Here is a 10,143-nt window from a genome sequence, read left to right on the forward strand (position 1 = left end):
AAAAAAAAAAAAAAAAAAAAAAAAAAGAATATGTTTACTTTCATAAGAAACTGCCAAACTGCCTTCCAAAGTGGCTGCAGCGATGAAAGAGAGTTCCTATTGCTCCACATCTTTGTCAGCATTTGTTGCCAGTGTTGTCAATGGGTTTTGGCCATTCTAATAGGTGTGTAGTGGTACCTCATTTTCATTTACATGTCTCTAATGACATAATAATGTGGAGCACTTTTTCATATGCTTACTTGCCATCTGTATATCTTCTTTGGTGAGGTGCCTGTTCAAGCCTTCTGCTCATTTTTTTAAAACTGGATTGTTTTCTTATTGTTGAATTTTAAGAGATCTTTGTATATTTTGGATAACAGTCCTTTATCAGATATGTCTTTTGCAAATATTATCTCCCAGTCTGTGACTTGCCTTTTCATTCCCTTGAGATTGTCTTCCACAGAGCAGAACTTTTTAATTTTAATGAGGCCCAGTTTATCAATTATTTCTTTCATGGATCATGCCTTTGATGTTGTATCTAAAAAGTCATCTTTATACCCAAGGTCATCTATGTTTCCTCCTATATTAATTTCTAGGAGTTTTATAGTTTTGTGTTTTACATTTAGGTTTATGATCCATTTTCATTAATTTTTATGAAGGTGTAACATCTGTGTCTAGATTCTTTCATTTATTTATTTGCATGTGGATGTCCAGTTGTTCCAGTACCATTTGTTGAAAAAACTATCTTTGCTCCATCATAATGCCTGTCCTCCTTTGTCAAAGATCACTCGACTATATTTATGTGGGCTCTCTATTCTTTCTGTTCTGGGCCCTGTTTCTGGGATCTCTATTCTGTTCCATCTATCTATTTGTCTATGTTTTTACCAACACCACACTGTCCTGATTACTGTAGCTTTTTTTTTTTTTTTTTTTTTGGTAACGGGGCCCCCCCCTTTTTTTGTCCTCCAGGATGCTCTGGTTCAGAAGACTTATGTCCTGGTTTCACTATTGGCAGTTTTTTTTTTCGGTACGCGGGCCTCTCACTGTTGTGGCCTCTCCCGTTGTGGAGCACAGGCTCCGACGCGCAGGCTCAGCGGCCATGGCTCACAGGCCCAGCCACTCTGCGGCATGTGGGCTCTTCCCGGACCAGGGCACGAACCCGTGTCCCCTGCATCGGCAGGCGGACTCTCAACCACTGCGCCACCAGGGAAGCCATTACTGTAGCTTTATAAGTCTTGAAGTCACATAGTATCAGTCCTCTGACTTTGTTCTCCTTTAATATTGAATTGGCTACTCCGAGTCTTTTGCCTCTCCATGTAAACTTCAGAATCATTTTGTTGATAGTCACAAAATAACTTGTTGGAATTTTTATTTGGATTGCACTGGATCTATAGATCAAGTTGGGAAGAACTGACACCTTGACAATATTTAATCTTCCTATCCATGACATGGAACATCTCTCCATTTATTTAGTTCTCTGATATATTTCATCAGAGCTTTATAGTTTTCCTCATATAGCTCTTATACATAGGTTTTGGGGTTTTCTGGGTTTTCTGGGGTTTTTTTCTTTGCTTTATATCTAAGTATTTTGTTTTTAATGGTACTAATGTAAATGGTAATGTGTTTTTAATTTAAAATTCCACTTGTTCATTGCTTGCATATAGGAAACCAATTGACTTTTGTATATTATCCTTGTATCCTGCAAGCTTGTTATAACTGCTTATCAGTTCATGTAAAATTTTTAACCAGTTTGTGAATTTCTGTAGAAAGTCTGCTGATATTATGATTGTGTTGACTCCACAGATCAATTTGGGGAGAATGGACATCTTAGCAATATTGCACTTTCCAGTCTATAAACATGATATATCTCTCCATTTATTGTTTAATTTCTCTTGGCAATGTTTTATAGTTTTCAGCAAAGATCTTTTACTTATAACATTAAATCTATCCCTACGTGTTTCATATTTTTTGATGCTATTATAAATAGAACTATTTTTAAATTTTATTTTACAATTGTTAGCTGCTAGTATAAAAAAAATCTTGTGGGGGAATTCCCTGGTGGTCCAGTGGTTAGGACTTGGCATTTTCACTTCCAGGGCCTGGGTTCAATCCCTGGTCAGGGAACTAAGATCCCACAAGCCACATGGCGCAGCCAAAGACAAAAATCTTTTTGTATATTTACCATGTATCCTGTAACCTTGCTAAATTCACATATTTCTTCTAATATTTATTTTGTAGATTCCCTAGGATTTTGTACATTAAAAAAATTATATCATTTAAAAATAAAGACTGTTTTACTTCTGCCTTTCCAACTTCTATGCCTTGTACTTATTTTTCTTGCCTTGTTTACATTGGCTAGAACCTCTACTATGATTTTTAAATGATATTCTTAAAGACCTTGTGAGATAAGAAAATTCTCACTCAAAGTGAAAAATAAAAAAATATACCACACTGGGGACTTCCCTGGTGGCACAATGGTTAAGAATCCACCTGCCAATGCAGGGGACATGGGTTCGAGCCTGGTCCAGGAAGATCCCACATGCTGTGGAGCAACTAAGCCCGTGTCCCACAATTACTGAGCCTGCGGTCTAGAGCCCATGTGCCACAACTACTGAGCCCGCGTGCCTAGAGCCTGTGCTCTGCAACAAGAGAAGCCACCACAATGAGAAGCCCGTGCACCGCAACGAAGAGTAGCCCCTGCTCGCCGCAACTACAGAAAGCCTGCGCACAGCTATGAACACCCAACGCAGCCAAAAATAAAAAAATAAATTTATATTAAAAAAAAAGAACATCCATAGTGATATTCTTGTATCAGTAGAGTATTAGAAGAAAATGAGATTTAGAAAATCATTACATTAGACCTATCATTCCACAGCCAACTGTGCATCTTGAAACAAAATGGCATTATAACAGAAAAACTGAATCTCAATGATTTGTACATCATAGTGTCAAGCCTAAAAATACAATTTACACAGTATCTTAGTCCCTTTGGGCTGCTATAACAAAATAAAACAGATTGAATTGCTTATAAAGAACAGAAATTTATTTCTCACAGTTCTGGAGTCTGGAAGTCCAAGATCATACTGCCAGCACGGTCTGGTTCTGGGCTCTGTTTTGGATTACAAATTTCTAATTGTATTTTCATATGGCAGAAGAACCTGGAGAACTCTGTCAATTCTTTTTTTATAAAGGCATTAATCCCATTTGTGAGGGCTCCACCCTCATGACTTAAGCACCTCCCAAAGGTCCCATCTCCTAAAACCATCACATTGGCCATTAGGATTTCAACTTATGAATTTTGGGGGGACACAAACATTCAGACCATAGCACAGAGCTAATGGCTGAATTTATTTTAAACTTCATCTTAGAAGTTTTTCCCTAAAAACATGGAAAAAGTTCAGAAAAAAGAAAGTACAGGTAGTAAACACTTATAAAAAGTTTCAAAAATATATGAATTAAAACAATATACCTGTTAATTAACTAGTAAATTGGCTAAAATAGTTTAAGTAATTGAAATTCCTAATGCTAGCAAAGTACAGGAAGTTAATAATCTCATATACAAATGCTACTATTACATGATACAACTTTCTAAAAAGCAATTTCAAGAGCCATAAAAGTATAGACTTTAATCAACTTAAATCTACTTCAGGAAATTAGTCCTAAATTTTTCAATTAAGTAAAAAGCTATATGCATTAAGATACTCATCCCAGAGACATTAACATTAATTAGCACTTATTGAGAACTATGCACTCAGAATAACCGCTATGCCACATGTATTATGTGTATTACCTCGTTTAATCCTCAAAACAGCTTTATGAGGTAGGTATTTTTCAAAAGATCAAATAACTTGCTCAAGGATACACAGTATGAGTTCTTAACCTCTACAATATGTTGCTATTCATAGTAATGGTAAAAAAGAAAGAACAAGCCTAAAAGCCTCAAAATGTAAAATGGTTACTTAATTTATGATACATCTTCTTATGGACAACTTATCCATTAAAAATAATGACTAGAAGACTGTCATAACATGAAAAATGCTGACACGTTAAGTGAAAAAAAAGTAGTAGGACAAAATTGTGTATATATTGTGATTACAACTATATTAAAAATACATGGGGGAAAAGTTTGTGAGAAGTTTTTTTCCTTTTCCCTATTTTCCCCTAATTTTCTAAAATGGGCTATATTGCTTCTATAACAAAAAGTACCATTTAAAAATAATTTCTCTGATGATGGCAAAAGTTGAGATCCGGCTGTTTGTTGCTGTTTCACAACAGACTCAGCAAACCAGTAATTATTTTGTTTTCTTGCCTTTAACCAGTGAATAAAGTAACAATAGTAATACCAAACATTTTAAAGAATGAGGCTAATTAAGCCAAAAGATGAAAAGTTCTTTGGTTGGCTCTGTGGCTTGATGTCATTAGTTAAATTGGCTAATTATTTCCACATTATAAAACAATCCCAGACATGCTCTAGAGAAGGAAATAGAAAGTAGGACATTATAATGGAGAATCAGCAACCTGTCAGAAACACTGTGTCAAATCTTCATTCACTGCCTCAAAAAGCAGAGAGACTAGTGGCCATTGCTGCACATCCAGTTGGCTCCCTCAGCCAAGCAAGCCAGTCAACAAAGGTGTGGTCACTCAAGTACCTAACAAAGGAATATGCACCTGAGCCTCACAGTACCCCAAACAAAAAGATGTAGATTGGGGCTTCCCTGGTGGCGCAGTGGTTGAGAGTCCGCCTGCCGATGCGGGAGACGTGGTTCATGCCCTGGTCTGGGGAGATGCCACGTGCCGCGCAGCGGCTGGGCCCGTGATCCATGACCACTGGGCCTGCGCGTCCGGAGCCTGTGCTCCGCAACAGGAGAGGCCACAACGGTGAGAGGCCCACGTACCGCAAAAAAAAAAAAAAAATAGATGTAGATTGAAAATGGAGTAAGAAAAACATGATAATTCTTCCAAGCCTACACTTACCTCTTCACACAACCTCAACAACTCAATCACCAAAAATGATACAGCCTACAGATTTCTTCAACTTGTGGTATGAGAGTGAAGTGAGAAGTTGTCAAAGAAAGAGAGAAATTAATATCTATTCATTCATTAAGCATAAATAAATAGTTGATTATCTGAAAAGTTAATACATAGTCAAACCTCTAGCAAAACAGAATACTGTATAGTAGACAAAAATACTATGGAATAGTGGTTAAGACATAGCCTCTGGAGCCAGTCTGTCTGGGTTCATATAACCCACTCAATCACTTAATAGATTTGTGACTTTGAACAAGTTACTTCACCTTTTTGTGTTTAAAATGAAATGTTTGCTATTCGTGTTATCATTACCACCATCAAGAGAAAGAGAAGGCGCAAAAACAACATAAGAAACCCCACAGAGATAAGAGTACAAATATTTTTAAATCATAAAGGAATACTATAGGACTTCCCTGGTGGTGCAGTGGTTATGAATCTGCCTGCCAATGCAAGGGACAGAGGTTCGATCCCTGGTCCAGGAAGATCCCACATGCCACAGTGCAACTAAGCCCACATGCCACAACTACTGAGCCTGCACTCTAGAGCCTGCAAGCCACGACTACTGAGCCCACATGCCGCTACTACTGAAGCCCATGTGCTTTAGGGCCCACGTGCCACAACAACTGAGCCGGCATGCTGCAACTACCGAAGCTTGCACGCCTAGAGCCCGTGCTCTGCAACAAGAGAAGCCATCGCAATGAGAAGTCCCCATGCCACATCAAAGAGTAGCCCCCGCTCGCCGCAACTAGAGAAAGCCCACATGCAGCAACAAAGACCCAACCAGCAGCCAAAAATAAAAAATAAAAATTTTTTAAACAATACTATAAATAACTTCACATCAATTAATCTGAAAACTAAGAAGAAATGCCGAACACATAGCAGGTGCTCAATAAATACGTACTGGATGAATGAATTAAAAGGAATAAGGGGTAATGTGTGTGTGTGTGTGTGTGTGCGCGCGCACATGCATTTTTCTTTTTTAATATACATATACAGTTGACCCTTGAACAACACGCATTTGAACTGCGCGGGTCCACTTACATGCTGATTTTTTTTTCAATAACTATAGTACCTGCGTTTTCATTTTACAGATCTTTAATTAAGTGTGGGGAAAAGTTTCTGTCTGATTAGAGATCACAATATGTGGAATCAAAAGAACTAGGGTTTGAGTCTTGATTCTATCCAAACGGTTTCAACTTCCTGCCCTTGGGTGAGTCATTTATCAATTCATTTGTTTTTGAGGCAGAGATAACAGTACGCAGATTTTCGACTGTGTGTGGGGTCGGTGGCCCAACCCCCCATGTTGTTCAAGGATCAACTGTATTTCCAAAATTGGCTCTAGGGGAAATAGAAAACTTAAGCCAAACATTATTAAAGAAAGCAAGTTGGTTATCAAAAATAATTCCTTCTTCACCTCCCACACCCCCAAAATACCAGGTTCAAATGATTTTTTTACAGGGTAGTTTTACCAAATTTTCAGAGAACAGATACAAAAAGTTCGAGAACAGAAATGGATAAACCTACTCAACTCATTTTACAAAGCTAGTATAATCTTGGTACCAAAATAAGACAAGGACAATATAAACCAATCTCACTAGGAATATAGATGCAAAAGTTAAATCCAGGATATGTAACAATTATATAACGAAAACAACCAGCAAGGGTGTTTTTTATCAGAAAGTCTATCACCATAACTCATCATATTAATAGATTAAAGACTTAAAAAAACACATCATAATCCCAAAAGATGTAGAAAAAGCACTTTTGAAAATACAATACTCATTTATAACAAACACTACTGGCAAATTAAGAAGAGAAATTCCTTAACCTGACAAGGAGCAAATATCAAAAAACTATAGTAAAATCATACTGTATGGTAGAAAGTTTTATTTATTTATTTATTCATTTATTCATTTATTTAATTTTTGGCTGCATTGGGTCTTCGCTGCTGCACGCGGGCTTTCTCTAGTGCAGTGAGCGGGGGCTACCCTTTGTTGCGGGGCACAGGCTTCTCATTGTGGTGGCTTCTCTTGTTGTAGAGCACAGGCTCTAGGCGCGCGGGCTTCAGTAGTTGTGGCACACGGGCTTCAGTAGTTGTGGCTCGAGGGCTCTAGAGCGCAGGCTCAGTAGTTGTGGCGCACGGGCTTAGTTGCTCCACAGCGTGTGGGATCTTCCCGCACCAGGGCTCGAACCCGTGTCCCCTGCATTGGCAGGCGGATTCTTAACCACTGCGCCACCAGGGAAGCCCTGTATGGCAGAATTTTAAGTAATATCATTGAAGGAAGGCAAGACACAGATGCCTAATATCACCTGTGCTCTTCTATCCAATACTAATATTGTTCTATCTAATGCAATATGACAAGGAAAAGAAATAAGCCATGAAAAAAGTGAAAATGAAAAGAAAAAAATGGTAAGAATTTAGAAATGCTTTGATTGTCCTTATAGAAGATCCAACAGAACCTACAGATAAATTATCAAAATTTTAACAGTTCAAGTCAGTAATATTGAAAAAATGAATACCACTCACAATAGCAATAAAAACTATAAGACATTAGGAACAAATACAACAAAAGATGTCTAGGACTTATGAAAAGAAGTGTTAACATAAAGAAGTGTTAACATAAAAGAAGATCTAAATAGGAATGACGTCAGCAAGATGGCAGAAGAGCAAGTCTCAGGCCCTCACTCTCCCTTGGAGATACCAAACTTAACAACAATATCAAATTGCCTTTTTGAGAACTCTAGAAACCAATTAAGAGGCTGCAGCATGCCAGGCAAGCACAGAAAGGAGTCATTCCAAAGCAGAATCCAGGCTAAAGGAGCACCTTCCATCATAGGCATCCTAGCCTGGCATCCTAGCCTCACAGCAGAAGAAAAGGAGCTATGACCGAAAAACACACTGGCTCTTAAAGCTTCTCCTGGGAGGTGGTGCATATTACTTCCATCCGCATTTCATTGGCCCAAGCAAGTTACATGGCCCAGCCCATAGGGAGAGAAGAAAATATTTCAAACAAATAATAAAATCTAGCAAAATGGCCTCTGGAGTCAGGCAGGCTTCAGCTTTACTAGCCAGGTGCCCTTGGGAAAGTCCCTTATTCTCTAGAATCTATATACTGGAGATTATAGGGCCTACCTCCCAGTTGTGACAATTAAAATTAAGTAACATATTTTTTTAAGAAAAAGAAGATCTAAATAAATGATAAAGTATATCAACTCACAGAAACACTTAATACTATAAAAATGCTAATTGCTACCAAATTAACCTACAAATTCAGAATAATAACAATCAAGATCACAGTAAGATTTTTCATGGAACTTAACTAACTATAAAATTCATAGGCGGGACTTCCCTGGTGGCACAATGGTTGGGAATCCGCCTGCCAATGCAGGGGACACGGGTTCGAGCCCTGGTCCGGGAAGATCCCACATGCCACAGAGCAACTAAGCCCGTGCGCCACAACTACTGAGCCTGCACTCTAGAGTCCAGGAGACACAACTACTGAGCCTACGTGCCACAAATACTGAAGCCCACGCACCTAGAGCCTGTGCTCCACAACAAGAGAAGCCACCACAATAAGAAGCCCGTGCACCACAAAGAAGAGTAGCTCCCACCCACCTCAACTAGAGAAAGCCCACGCACAGCAACGATGACCCAAAGCAGCCAAAAATAAATAAATTTTAAAAAAAATTCATAAGCAAGATAATGGTTTTAAAAACCAAAGGCAATTCTGGAAAAAAATAAGGAGGGGGGATTTGCCCTATCATACAACAAGATTAATTCTAAAACTTTAGGAAATAAGACTCTATGATACCAGCCTAGGGACAGACATAAAGACTAGAGCACCCAGAAACAGATCCAAGCATATATAGAGCCCTAGTTTATGAAAGAATAATAACACAAATTATTGGGGAAAGGAAAAGATTTAAATTAGATCCCTAACTTGTATCATAAATAAACATACACTCTAGATTAATTATAATTATAATAATAATTAAATATAATTTTAAAACTTTAGAACTATTAAAAGAACTATTTAAAAGAATATCATGACTTCAGTGTAAAAAAGAATGGTCTCAAATCAATGATTACAGCTTCCACTTTGAGAAACTAGAAACAGAAAAGCAAAAGAGATCCAAAACAAGCAGAAGAAAGGAAAGAATAAAAGATCAGAGTGAAAGTCAATGAAATAGAATACAACAGAAAGAATATGGTTCTAGCGAGACTGATTAAAGAAAGAGAAAGTGAGAAAGTAAGAGAGAGAGACGAATATAAACCACCAACATCAGGAGTGAGAGAGGTGATATTGCTAGAGATTCTACAAGTGTTGGAAGGATAATAAGGGTATATTATGAACAATTTTATGTCAATAAATTTAACAACTTAGATGAAATGGACAAATTCCTTGAAAGGTACAAACTACCCACACTTACTCAAAAAAACAAAATAACCAGAATAGCCCTATAATCATCAAAGAAATTGAATTTGTAGTTAAAATATTTCCCACAGGGCTCCCCTGGTGGCGCAGTGGTTGAGAGTCCGCCTGCCGATGTGGGGGACACGTGTTCGTGCCCCGGTCCGGGAAGATCCCACATGCCGCGGAGGGGCTAGGCCCGTGAGCCATGGCCGCTGAGCCTGCACGTCCGGAGCATGTGCTCCGCAACGGGAGAGGCGACAACGGTGAGAGGCCCACGTACTGCAAAAAAATATATATATATATTTCCCACAAAGGAAAAATCAGGCCCGGATGGCTTCCTTTGATGAATTGTACCAAATATTTAAGGAAGAAATAATACCTTCCACAGAAATTCTTCTAGACAATTGAAGAACAGAGAACACATCCTAATTCATCTTATAAAGTCAGCATTACTCTGATACCAAAATAAAACAAAGTCATTACAAGAAAAGAAAACTACAAATATCTCTTCTGAACACAGATGGAAAAATTATTTTTTAAATGTCAGTAAATCAGGCTTCCCTGGTGGCACAGCGGTTAAGAATCTGCCTGCCAATGCAAGGGACTCAGGTTCGAGCCCTGGTCCGGGAAGATTTCACATGCTGTGGAGCAACTAAGCCCGTACGCCACAACTACTGAGCCTGCCCTCTAGAGCCTGCGAGCCACAACTACTGAGCTTGCG

The 10,143-nt window shown here is 38.4% G+C and overlaps 1 protein-coding gene across 5 annotated transcripts in view; it reads right to left on the minus strand.

The window, feature by feature from the left end:
• The window catches only part of TOP6BL (TOP6B like initiator of meiotic double strand breaks), an 83,062-nt gene that overhangs the window by 59,295 nt on the left and 13,624 nt on the right, over window positions 1–10,143 (minus strand). The gene's annotated exons all lie outside the window — the stretch shown is intronic.

The sequence above is a fragment of the Neophocaena asiaeorientalis genome, unplaced genomic scaffold (assembly GCF_003031525.2).
Source record: "Neophocaena asiaeorientalis asiaeorientalis breed wild unplaced genomic scaffold, Neophocaena_asiaeorientalis_V1.1 scaffold43, whole genome shotgun sequence".
NCBI lineage: Eukaryota > Metazoa > Chordata > Mammalia > Artiodactyla > Phocoenidae > Neophocaena > Neophocaena asiaeorientalis.